The sequence below is a fragment of the Palaemon carinicauda genome, chromosome 18, assembly GCF_036898095.1.
Source record: "Palaemon carinicauda isolate YSFRI2023 chromosome 18, ASM3689809v2, whole genome shotgun sequence".
NCBI classification, from domain to species: domain Eukaryota; kingdom Metazoa; phylum Arthropoda; class Malacostraca; order Decapoda; family Palaemonidae; genus Palaemon; species Palaemon carinicauda.
Genome location: NC_090742.1, coordinates 18,521,034 through 18,533,863, shown reverse-complemented (window position 1 = coordinate 18,533,863; position 12,830 = coordinate 18,521,034). Strand labels below are relative to the sequence as shown.

General features: G+C 36.1%; 1 long non-coding RNA gene across 2 annotated transcripts in view; it reads left to right on the top strand.

Moving 5' to 3' along the window:
• Window positions 1–7,544: 7,544 nt before the first annotated feature.
• The window catches only part of LOC137657654 (uncharacterized), a 53,568-nt gene continuing 48,282 nt past the window's right edge, over window positions 7,545–12,830 (top strand). The window contains exons 1-2 of one of the 2 annotated variants that reach the window (XR_011047182.1): window positions 7,545–7,596; window positions 12,503–12,828. This is a non-coding gene — a long non-coding RNA (uncharacterized lncRNA). The other variant, XR_011047181.1, reaches the window with a different exon arrangement.

Sequence of the window (12,830 nt, the reverse complement as noted above, 5' to 3'; positions counted from 1 at the left end):
GCAAAAGAGATAAAATTATACCAAACAAACGGAAAAGAGAAGGCTGAGAGGACCTATAATTTCCTATGACTACTTAAGGCTCAAAGAATTGTTGTTTATAAGATAAGCAATATTGCGGAAACTCTTCATGAATATTTTGATGTTTTCATAAGGACATTTTAAAGCTAAACAAAATCTGAACGCAAGCCCACGGGATATCATCCAGATGTCCTCCACGTACCTTTCGGGAGCAGCCATCTTCCTATGAGAAGCATCACTAACAATATCTGCTCGAGAACCCTCACCCACTGTTCGATTGGAAGCTCTAAATCCAGTTTCTGAAAAATATCTTATCAATTGCAATTGGTTGATCAAGACACGGATAAAATATAATTATGTTCTAAATGTTTTTACAAAGAGGTTTAAGGATATTCTCTTAAGAAAGGTAAACGATCTAGCAGGGGAAACAGAGGAATGTGAGAAATTATATTCGAGAAAATTTTCTAAACATTTTAAAGTATTCACTATGTTGAAAGGGTAGTGATCTTATTGGGGCCAGAGGAAGAAATTCAGTGAGCGAGCAACAGATGGAAAGAGGAGCAATGGATTTGTGATTCAAATTCTAGTACCAGGTAATTCAGGAGAAGGTAATTTCCTAAAGATAGAAAATATTAGTAGGTCTGTTTTGTTTATCATATTGATTAGCATTATATCAAAATAAAACATCTAATGTTATGACAAATTCTGATAAAATACAATTAAAACATATCCAAACCAATGTCTGACCACAAACTTTAAAAAATCTTTGTATTGTATAATATCAACAACATGAAAAACAACAGTATCAACGACACCATCATAAAACAACTATTTCATATTTTATTATAAAGATATCAATGGTAACTATAATACTGAAAATTAAAAAAAAAAATAATCACAGTATTACTATAAAAACACATTACTTGTAGAAATAGTAACAGTATCCACAAAGTTGGAAAAAAAAAAAAAAAGATAATTTGTGTTAAAGGTTAAAGGTGTCTGGTTTCAGTTCCAGTTCCATCAGAATAGATGCTCACCAGAGCGTCAGCCGGGCAAGCCCAACCTCCCACTGTGGTGCCCTACTACAGCAGTAGCCTCCCCAGTAAACAGCTTAAACTCACGGTCCTGGGCGGGGATCGATTTGCTGCCATGCAAATGCTAGGCAAACACTTTACCACTGTACTAGCCTCCTTAAAACCTACCAATCCTCCGAGGGCGGAAAGGCTCTGGCCCTGCGTCGTATTGACACGCAAGTCGTTGAGGCCGAGTTCCATGAGCCAAATTGGAGGGACGACGGACACCAGGTATAGAAACACCGACGGACAAAACCTGAAAGGCAAAAACGAGCAACGCCATTTGGTTCAAATTGGGCAAAGGTTTTCATTACAGATTGGTTAATGGCTTCAGAGAGAGAGAGAGATCATGTTTATACAGTAGATTATACCTAAGGTAATCTTTTTTTTTTTTTTTACAGAAAAAGCAAAAGAAAGTTTATAAATTGGTTGTTCTTATTCAGCAAGAAGATATTTTAATGAGTACTTTCCATTCATACCCACTAAACAAAAATTCAATTGAGCCAAAAAATATTTATCTTTCTAATAATAATAATAATAATAATAATAATAATAATAATAATAATAATAATAACTTATATTATTCTTACTAATGAAAAATCCATGACATAATAAGTCGGCTCCTCACCATTTCATCTCTTCTCCATTGCGAGCGCAAATAGACACGATGCCCTCGAATCCCTGAAACATGAGGGGCGCCACCATGTACCAGTAAACGGCTTTACCCTGCTTCAGGTCAACCAGTTTCCAGACGGCGATAAAGGCGTGGATGGCGAAAAGAGCCCGTGCCACGATGGCCTTGATGATGGTGGTGAACGCCATCAATGTTTTCGTTTTTTCGACGGGATTACAATTCAGTTAGGCAGGATATACTGTTGTTGTTGTTCTTATTGTTATTCAATTCAGATGATCCCAATTACAATTCAGGTGAGCACGATATATTGTTGTTGTTGTTGTTGTTATTTAATTCAGAAGATCCCGATTTTGACAGCTGCTTTCGATGTTTACACTTCTGACATTATTTCCAGAATACCATTATTGTCTTACAAGTTACTACATGAATTAGTTATAAAGACAAATTTGCAATTTACACTTTGAGCGATCATTAAGAGCATATAGAGGTAACTAAAATGAGAATTAAAAATTTTTTTAATATATTTCTTACTTCCTTTCCCATTCTTCAAAATGCTCACACCAAATCATAAGGTCAGAGAACAGCTTCATGTATCTCTTCTAAGGGTAGATTTTCGGAATCTGTGTGCCTTAGGGTTCCAGTAGGCCTACACGAGCAAATTTACGTTCCCTAAGATGTGAGTTTGTACAATTAACATGTGACGGATCGGGATGGGGAAAGAGCATGTGTGACTGAAGGAACATTATTTATGTAAGGCAGTTATGGATCAATTACTCGAGACAATAAATTTACGTTGTGACTTGAAACTTTATATATATATATATATATATATATATATATATATATATATATATATATATATATATATATATATATGTGTGTGTGTGTGTGTGTGTGTGTGTGTGTGTGTATGTGTGTGTTGTAAACGGAAACTTGAATAATCTATTCAAAGACTAAACAGTTTATTTTTCCTGTTCGGATTATTGTTTACGTAAGAATAAAAGCTAATACCTTGACTCCCTTGATATAGCCATCTTTAGAGAGAGAGAGAGAGAGAGAGAGAGAGAGAGAGAGAGAGAGAGAGAGAGAGAGAGAGAGAGAGAGAGAGAGAGAGAGAAGACTTGGTATTTCCTATTTTTTCGGCAAGTCGATTATCATTGTATGTCCAAGGTATACAGTTTGTGTATCAATATCTTCCTTTCTCTGTTCAACACGCATCCGTTCATAAGTTGTACTACAGTTATATCTTCACAGTGTACAGATAATAAAAGTCTTTATTATATATGAAAATCTCTAAGATCCATTTAAATTTATCAAATCGTTAATGCCTTCAGAGCTTCAAGATGTTTTTGTTTGATTTAATGACGCAATTTTTACTATATTCAAAGTTAAATTCAAAGATTACTTCGTCTTGGTGTCACACTTTGCATTGCCTTTCTAGCTTATGTGATTTATTCTCTCTAATTATTGTTACATAAGAATTGTGAATATATGCATTGATCACATTCTAATGCCAATTCTGATTAAAATTTATCCCTAAAACAGAAAATTGGAAAAAAAATATTAAATCAGCCTCTTCTGCAATATTCTCTGTTTAGAAATTACTCATTTTATTGATCTCTCCTTTTGTGTACCTTTGTCTAATCAGAAATCCTACACGAGAGAGAGAGAGAGAGAGAGAGAGAGAGAGAGAGAGAGAGAGAGAGAGAGAGAGAGAGAGAGAGAGAGAGAGAGAGAATATTTTGAATGGTTTCCCTCCCGTAAGATAAGAATTATATCGTCGATGTCCGGGTTTTTGATGGTATATAAATGTTATGACGGAGGCAGTCACTCTCGAGAGTTTTTTCTTCTCTCTTTATTTCTTTTTTTTCCATTCTGGCAGCTAACAACTAGATACATAATATACGCCTTAGGTGAACAGAAGCAATCCCAACTCTGGTTCGAGATACAAAATAAGTATTGTTGCTAGGTAGACAAGTTACCATAAATACCGTGAGAGAGAGAGAGAGAGAGAGAGAGAGAGAGAGAGAGAGAGAGAGAGAGAGAGAGAGAGATTTCGTCCTCATAAACTTCAGAAGGTGTAAATAAACAATTGTAGACTACATAGCCCACTTTCAACAAAATTTCTAACTTTAAGACTATTTATTTAACAATATTTCATTCTTTATACGCGAACCCTTCCTTCTATCATCGCTTTTCTAACCATTTTCTAATTTCAATCCTATCATTTGACTTTTCTCTCGACATTCTACTGACTTCCTGTATTCGTCTATTACTTCTTGAATGGCTATTACTCGGAAACTTTTATCCATATATATATATAGTTCTCATTGTCATCTTTGTCTTCTTTTCGTTTGTAGTTTTTATTTCATATTTTTTCTGCACTGTCATTTTTTACCCATTTTCTTACTAATGTCATTACCGAAGCTGTAAGATAATATCCATATGGCCATGATATAATATGTGAATAACTTTCATATTGCAATGCTTTTCATCTGATAATTGCATTATCAAACTTCTTTAATAACTGATAAAAGTTAAGATTCATGCAGGAATGATAAAACGTAAAAGACAAACTAATTTTTTTGTAGTAGCGATGATTGCAGTTATTACATAACATCGACTTATTTCTGATCAGGACTAACAGAGGTTAGTCATTTTCCATTCAAAGGTAATTAGGTTTGACTGAAATTGCCATCACTTCACAGTTCATCAACTCTATGATTCAAATCAATCAAGATGTTTATCGTTAACAACGTAATGATAGAATAATGTTTTCATATTCCAATAACTATCACAGCGTCAAACCACATTTTGAATCCTTTGACAAAGATTGGTTCCTTTACCTTTGCAGCGACAAGGAAATGCTTCACTATTTCCCGAGAGAAAATCTTGAAACAACTAAATCTTGCAAACCACTTTAGACTTCCTGCATTCCACAGTGAAAACATAGATCCGCCTTCATATGTCATAAACTCTAAATTCCCATCCAAATAAAAAGTTCAATCTCACATCTTTTTCAAAATCGATCACTTTAACTACATCAGCATCACTTACATCCACCAGAAAAAAATCCATTAAGCATACCATTTCTCTGAAACATCGGAAAATACCACTTCACATTCATCGCGTTCCGGACACGCCCTAGTAGCTCAACCTGCAGATCTAAGAAGGAGGAAGGAAAAGGAGACTGGTTAATATAAAGAGGGAGATATCCGCTAGGTGTCATTTCTTGTCCAAACACAGGTCCCGTTTGTTTACCTTTGGCGCTGGGGGCAGAGGAGAGGTAGAGGGGAGAATGTGTGATGTGTGTGGAACGGATACATAGAACAAGGGATCTACGGCACAGGTAGGTGAAAATTATAAACACGGAAACACACGCATATATACATATGTATATTATAGATTTATACCCCCTTATGTAATAAAGAACAAGTGTCTGGATATATCTATCTATATATCTATCTATCTAAATATATATATATATATATATATATATATATATATATATATATATATATATATATATATATATATATATGTATATATACACATATATTTAGGGGTATTATATACATGCATACATTTATATATATATTATATGTGTGTATATATATATATATATATATATATATATATATATATATATATATATATGTAGGCGACGCACATACACACACATGTATATATATATATATATATATATATATATATATATATATATTATATATATATATATATATATGTGTGTGTGTGTGTGTGTGCATATATACATTGTGTTGGTATAATATATATATATATATATATATATATATATATATATATATATATATATACATAAATATATATGTATATATATACATACATATACTGTATTTGTGTGGGTATACATTTTTATTGCATTTGTATATAAAAGGTGTCTGGTTTCAGTTCCAGTTCCATCAGAATAGATGCTCACCAGAACGTCAGCCGGGCAAGCCCAACCCCCCACTGTGGTGCCCTACCACAGCAGTAGCCTCCCCAGTAAACAGCTTAAACTCACGGCCCTGGGCGGGATCGATCTCTTGCCACGCGAATGCTAGGCAAACACGTTACCACTGTACTAGCCAGGAGGCCATAAATACGAGTATATATGATACTGCAATTTCATGCTAAAGTGTGATACAGTATCAGACCACTGTGTGCAACGTATTTCTTGACGAGGAAATATTCAGTAGGAATAGTCGAGAGGAATAGTAGTGACAGAGGCGACTGTGAAAATCATAGAGGCCAAGATTTAGAGCAGCAGGGAAGGTGTATACAAATAATTTGATTGAATACGTAAGGCATATAACAGAACTGATAGGGAAAGAACAGTTGGAATTACACATGAGAAAAGTTTGGAAGCAGGGAAAAAGCTGTTTGTGGTATTCTTGGACCTATAAAAATGGTAGTATAGATAGTAATAATGAGAAGGTTGTTAGGAGATTATAAGACTGAAGAAAAGTTATTGAAAGCGATTAAAATTCTTTATAATTGTTGTAGATCATATGTTAGTATACATAGAATATTTGTCTGACTTTGTGTAGAGGTGGACCCAAGACAATCGTGTGTTATGTCTCCATAGCTGTTCAATATCTTTATGGATAGAGTGATGTGAGAAGCCATATAAAAGCACAGTAGATAAAGGTGAAAAGTTTCGTCATAAAAAAACAATCAATCAAGATTGGAACAATTTATATTTGCAAATGATACAGCACAGGCTTGGGCTAGTGAAGAGCAACTGTAGAAAATAGTAAAAGTTTGGAAACCATTGCAAGCAGAGAAAGTTGAGATTAGATGTGAGCAAGAACAAGGTTAGGGGAGTAAATTGAACCCTAGAAGATGGAGTAATTAATGTTACCTTTGGTGATTGAAAAAAAATGGGAATACAGTAAATATTACTGATGACAGTAGGAGGAGAAGAGGGAAGTCACAGAATAGGTAAAACAAGTAAAGGAGTAAGTTTCATGCAGAATATCAAGGGATTCTTGAGCTAATTGTCCTATATGGTGGTAAAGTTGTTGATGTTGATTGAAAGAGAACTTATTAAAGCTGGTTATTTAGAGTGTTTGTATATGGCGAGGTGATCCCACTTTTGAAAGGTGAAATTAGCCCAGTTGACAAAGGCGAAGTGATGTTGTTGTTAGATCAGTGGATCACTCTTAGCTTAACGCTCACCAGTTCACCCAATTATAAATGGGTCTAACGTCTAATAGTTTAAAAAAAAAAGATGACACTACTATTGATCTTCTAGATTTGTAGCAATATGTGTAATTACATTAAATTACATTACCTCAGGTCGCTTCGACCAAAGTCAAGTTTTGTGGCAGCGTTTAGTGCACAATCAGACAGGGCTTGGTGGATTAGTTACATGAGAAGTTTTAAAACAGAGGCAATTAAGCAACTATTAGAATTTTTCATTGTATAAAAAATGCTAAAATCTAACGTTTAGTTTATATTACTTATGTACAAATTGTAAAGGTCTACAGTAGTCTACATTTAGCCACCCTTTTGCAACAAACGAATATCAAACTAATTCGATATTTTTGTCCTTCACTTATATTATAATTTTCATGAAGACATTTGACCGAATTTCATGATAAATAACAATTACCATAAAAACGTGTAGGATATAATGGGATGTGGTTGAATATATGACAATGGTAATAAAATATGAATTCCAGACTCATTTCGAAAAGTGCAGTGACAAAATCACAGATGGCAGCACAATCCAGGGGCTCAAAACAAATTCCAGTGAGTGTCAAGTTACGGAAACTTAATACTGTGTTTAACATTTCGACAGATGGCAGCACAATCCAGGGGCTCAAAACAACTTCTAGTGACATTCAAGTTACGGAAACTTACTGTGTTTAACATTTCTATCTAAAACAAATTTACTAAACACATTATAATCATCTGTAAAATTAATTATCCAACAGATTACAGAGGTTAGGTTAGGTCACATACTAAAACAGGTATAGAATTTCGTTGGCCATATAAGAAAGGTAGAAGAAGAATTTACTGTGGTGGTATATTACAATGTGAGGAGTCACTCAAACATGCTCCTATAGAAAGGTAAATATTAACACCTTTGACCTCTCGTATATATTGCAGTACATATACGCAATAGCCAACTGTCAACTCTTTCCTTGGAGATTTACTTTCGTATATGAAATTTTAGTTAAAATAACCAGTTTCATCCCTAAAATTAAGATTAAAAATCAGCTGTCAACTCGCCACAATGGCGGCAAGTGTAAACATCGTTTAATCTTTTAAAACAAGAACGTCATTTACAGTAAAGTTATGGTTATTATTCTTATGCGATGGAAATTGTGTTGGAGAAAAGTAGTCCACACTAATAATATGAAAAGAAACCATACAATAATGTTAGTTGGATGGAAATTAAAATTTGTACTATGGTACTATTTGTACCATAGCCTAGAGGGAATTACGGTATTTTTTTCCAAATATAGATTTTCACTTTAATCTAGCAAGGTTTCTACCTATTTATGTTGAATAATAGTAATTGTTCTTCCATCTGCAAGCTCTGTGTTAATACTTGTCTACTCTCTCTTATTTATTAAGGTATAGGCCTAGACCTTCATGTATGCTCGAGTATACTAGAGGCTCAATGGATTTGTATGTAGAAATGGTAATGCTTGGTTAATCATACACATTTATCTCCCCAACCCAATCTGGGATGCTGTGTCCTTATAATCACCAACTTTGATGCCCCAAACTTAAACTGGGTGCCGGTTTAGTATGTGGCCTGCCTTTGTTATGCTGGTTTAGTATTTGCCCTACTTGGCTTGTTAGGTTAGGTTAGGCCAGGCCACATACTAAAAGAGAGTTAGAACAGGTTAGGTTAGGTTGAGATACTACTGCTAGAGAGTTATAAGGTCTTTTGACTGGCCAGATAGTACTATATTGGATCCTTCTCTCTGATTATGGTTCGTTTTCCCTTTGCCTACACACGGCGAATATTCTTTACTTATTCTCCTCTGTCCTCATACACCTGACAACACTGAGATTACCAAAAAATTCTTCTTCACCGAAGGGGTTTCTGAACTTTAACTGTTCAGTGGCTACTTTCCTCTTGTTAAGGGTAGAGGACACTCTTTAGCTATGGTCAGCAGCTCTTCTAGGAGAAGGACACTCCAAAATCAAACCATTTTTCCCTAGTCTTGGGTAGTACCATAGCCACTGTACCATGATCTTCCATTGTCGGGTTGGAGTTCTCTTGCTTGAGGGTACACTCGGGCACGCTGTTCTGTCTTGTTTCTCTTCTCCTTGTCTTGTTAGTTTTTTATAGTTTATATAGGACATATTTATTTTAATGTTACTCTTTTTAAAAAATTTATTTTTCCATGTTTCCTTTCCTCACTGGGCTATTTTCCCTGTTGGAGCCCCTGGGCTTATAGCATCGTGCTTTTCCAACTAGGGTTGTAGCTTAGCAAGTGATGATAATAATGATAAGGTTAGGTTAGGTTAGGCCACATACTTAAACAGAGATAGAATTTTGTGGGCCATATTCGAAAGGTAGGCCACATACAAAACCAGTACCCATTGATATATAGTTACTTGTTAATCACAGGAAACCTAAGTATCTGAATGATGGTTGCTACTGGCAGTGCACTGTTGAAGATTTCCTTGGTTATTTCTATATGAGAATTAGAATTATTTGCTTTATATTGGTTCTTGAAAGTTTTCACTTTAACCCGTGGTGAATATTTGCGCCGTCCCTAGTAAACTGAAACCATATGCCCCACCCCCCAACCTAACCCAGATCATTGTCCTTGTCTATTGGGGCTTAGCCCCTTTAACCCACAAGTTAGTTAATCTGGCTTGATCCAAGACACCATTTTCTTACTTATTGAACATTTTAGTATCTCTAAGCAGTTAACAGATTGATATATAACCAGCCTTCTACTCTAGGACAACAATATAAAGTTATTCTAAATATTGAATTTGGCTGATCCAGCTGGCATATATTTTTTTCCAATATTTTGGTTGAATTTATTTTTTTCCCCAAACATATAAGCCATATCAGCTTCTATTTTCCTATCTGATGAAGCCACTCAGGATTGTTATTTGATTTTAGCCATGAACATTAGTGTGCAGACTTCTTTTTTTCTTTACTCTAACGATTTCTAGTGTAGCTAAGTTATACATACATACATACATGAACCAAAGGCACTTCCCCCAATTTTGGGGGGTAGCCGACATCAACAATGAAACAAAACAAAAAGGGGACCTCTACTCTCTACGTTCCTCCAGCCTAACCAGGGACTCAGCCGAGTTCAGCTGATACTGCTAGGGGGCCACAGCCCAACCTCCCACATTATCCACCACAGATGAAGCTTCATAATGCTGAATCCCCTACTGCTGCTACCTCCGCGGTCATCTAAGGCACCAGAAGAAGCAGCAGGGCCTACCGGAACTGCGTCACAATCGCTCGCCATTCATTCCTATTTCTAGCATGCTCTCTTGCCTCTCTCACATCTATCCTCCTATCACCCAGAGCTTTCTTCACACCATCCATCCACCCAAACCTTGGCCTTCCTCTTGTACTTCTCCCATCAACTCTTGCATTCATCACCTTCTTTAGCAGACAGCCATTTTCCATTCTCTCAACATGGCCAAACCACCTCAACTCATTCATATCCACTCTAGCCGCTAACTCATTTCTTACACCCGTTCTCACCCTCACCACTTCGTTCCTAACCCTATCTACTCGAGATACACCAGCCATACTCCTTAGACACTTCATCTCAAACACATTCAATTTCTGTCTCTCCATCACTTTCATTCCCCACAACTCCGATCCATACATCACAGTTGGTACAATCACTTTCTCATATAGAACTCTCTTTACATTCATGCCCAACCCTCTATTTTTTACTACTCCCTTAACTGCCTCCAACACTTTGCAACCTTCATTCACTCTCTGACGTACATCTGCTTCCACTCCACCATTTGCTGCAACAACTGACCCCAAGTACTTAAACTGATCCACCTCCTCAAGTAACTCTCCATTCAACATGACATTCAACCTTGCACCACCTTCCCTTCTCGTACATCTCATAACCTTACTCTTACCCACATTAACTCTCAACTTCCTTCTCTCACACACCCTTCCAAATTCTGTCACTAGTCGGTCAAGCTTCTCTTCTGTGTCTGCTACCAGTACAGTATCATCCGCAAACAACAACTGATTTACCTCCCATTCATGATCATTCTCGCCTACCAGTTTTAATCCTCGTCCAAGCACTCGAGCATTCACCTCTCTCACCACTCCATCAACATACAAGTTAAACAACCACGGCGACATCACACATCCCTGTCTCAGCCCCACTCTCACCGGACACCAATCGCTCACCAAGTAATAAGTATGGAGTGTACCTCAATAGGAGACCATGGGTTTTGGGAGTTTGAAAGCAGGCCTGGCGAATTGCACCCACAGAAATGCAGATAACTTTGATCAGAATTGTTTAACAAACAGATGTCAACCCCTTCGCTACAGTCGTTTGACGTCGGAATATACCCTGTGATACACCCGAGGACGTCTCAGATACGTCATTTACAAATGTAAACAATATGGAATTTAAAATCCCTCTTATATCGTCCAAATGAGTACTGTTCATGGTCATATATCCCACAGTTCAAACTCAGGAAATTAAAGATAAAAATGGTCCCCCCCTTTCTTCAGCCAACCAATGAAGTCTTTGGTTTTCTAGCCTTTCTTCCTGATAGTGTAAAAGCTACAGTATTTTAGTCTGATTTTGTGTTACCATGTAGAATCATACCACCCTCTAGCTAATGGGAAAATTCCATACATGAGACAATACTCAACCCCCCCCCCCCCCCCCCCCCCCCCCCCGACAACCCCAGCTTGGAGACTTGGGGATGCTCGCATCTCACTCCACCACTAGCCGAAATACTTGTGATTATAGTCCTTATGCATTATTATGTAAGTTTTTTTAAGTGTATTTCTATTTTGGCATGTGTTGAAATCACACAGAAGTATTACATAGCGTTCTTTAACCATTATCAGTTCTCTGCTTCCCACGACGTCATCAAAACGTTTTGCTAGTAGTGCTAGATAGGAATTTTTTTATTCCTTTTCTCAACTACCATATCTATAAAAAGTAAAAAGTTAGCCTGCTGTCATTATTTCCATTTATTGACATTCTACACAGCATGTCATGTTCTTGTATGGCATAGTCACTTCAATGATTAATTTTTTTTTTTTTTACACATAAAATCACAGTGCTTTACATTTATTTAGAGAAAATGATATAATTAAAATTTTTGTAAATTATTGTAGAATAACTTCACAATGAATGGAAATAATATTTTGGTTGATCAGAGTGAAATACGATAGAAAATAAAGTAAATTTTTGAAAAATCTTATTCTGTAATCGGCATTAAAACAAACATGGAAGTGTAGGTTATTACTGTATAGAGGAAGTGAGCCTGTATATTCGATGGTGACAAATCTCATATATAACTTGAGGGTGGATCCGCTGCCTTGTAGTGAAGGGGTTAAGAGTCCATTGAAAAATAATAGAGTCCAATCGGTAGCCCAATCTCTTGACACTTGAGATCTCGTTCGGACCTAAAACAATGTTGAAACTTGCAATATATATCAGCAATAACTTTGGTAATTATTAATTGGTGATAGATTTCAGTATTTTTCTTGTATTCATTTTAAGAATGTTTATTAACAAATGATAAAATTCAATATCCTTTTCAGGTTTGAATTGTAATACTGCACTGTATTTCCAAGAATTTTTAAATGGCAGCTAATGTCGAGCCGAAGTTCAGCAATGATGGAAGGCTTGTCTGAAAATATTCAGGAACCTTACTGTGGACCGATGATGAATTTGTTGGGTGAAATGTTCCCAAACTACATATCAACCTCTGGTCATGAAGAAATGGTTGTGTAAGCACAGTTTTCAAGCACAGTTTTCAGCTGTATGCCCGCTGCTTGCTCAAGAGTGTGGGAACAACTTCTCAAAAGACTATAAAAAGCTGATAGACATGTCTTCAAGATGCAGCTGAGACTTAAAGAATTAATTGGT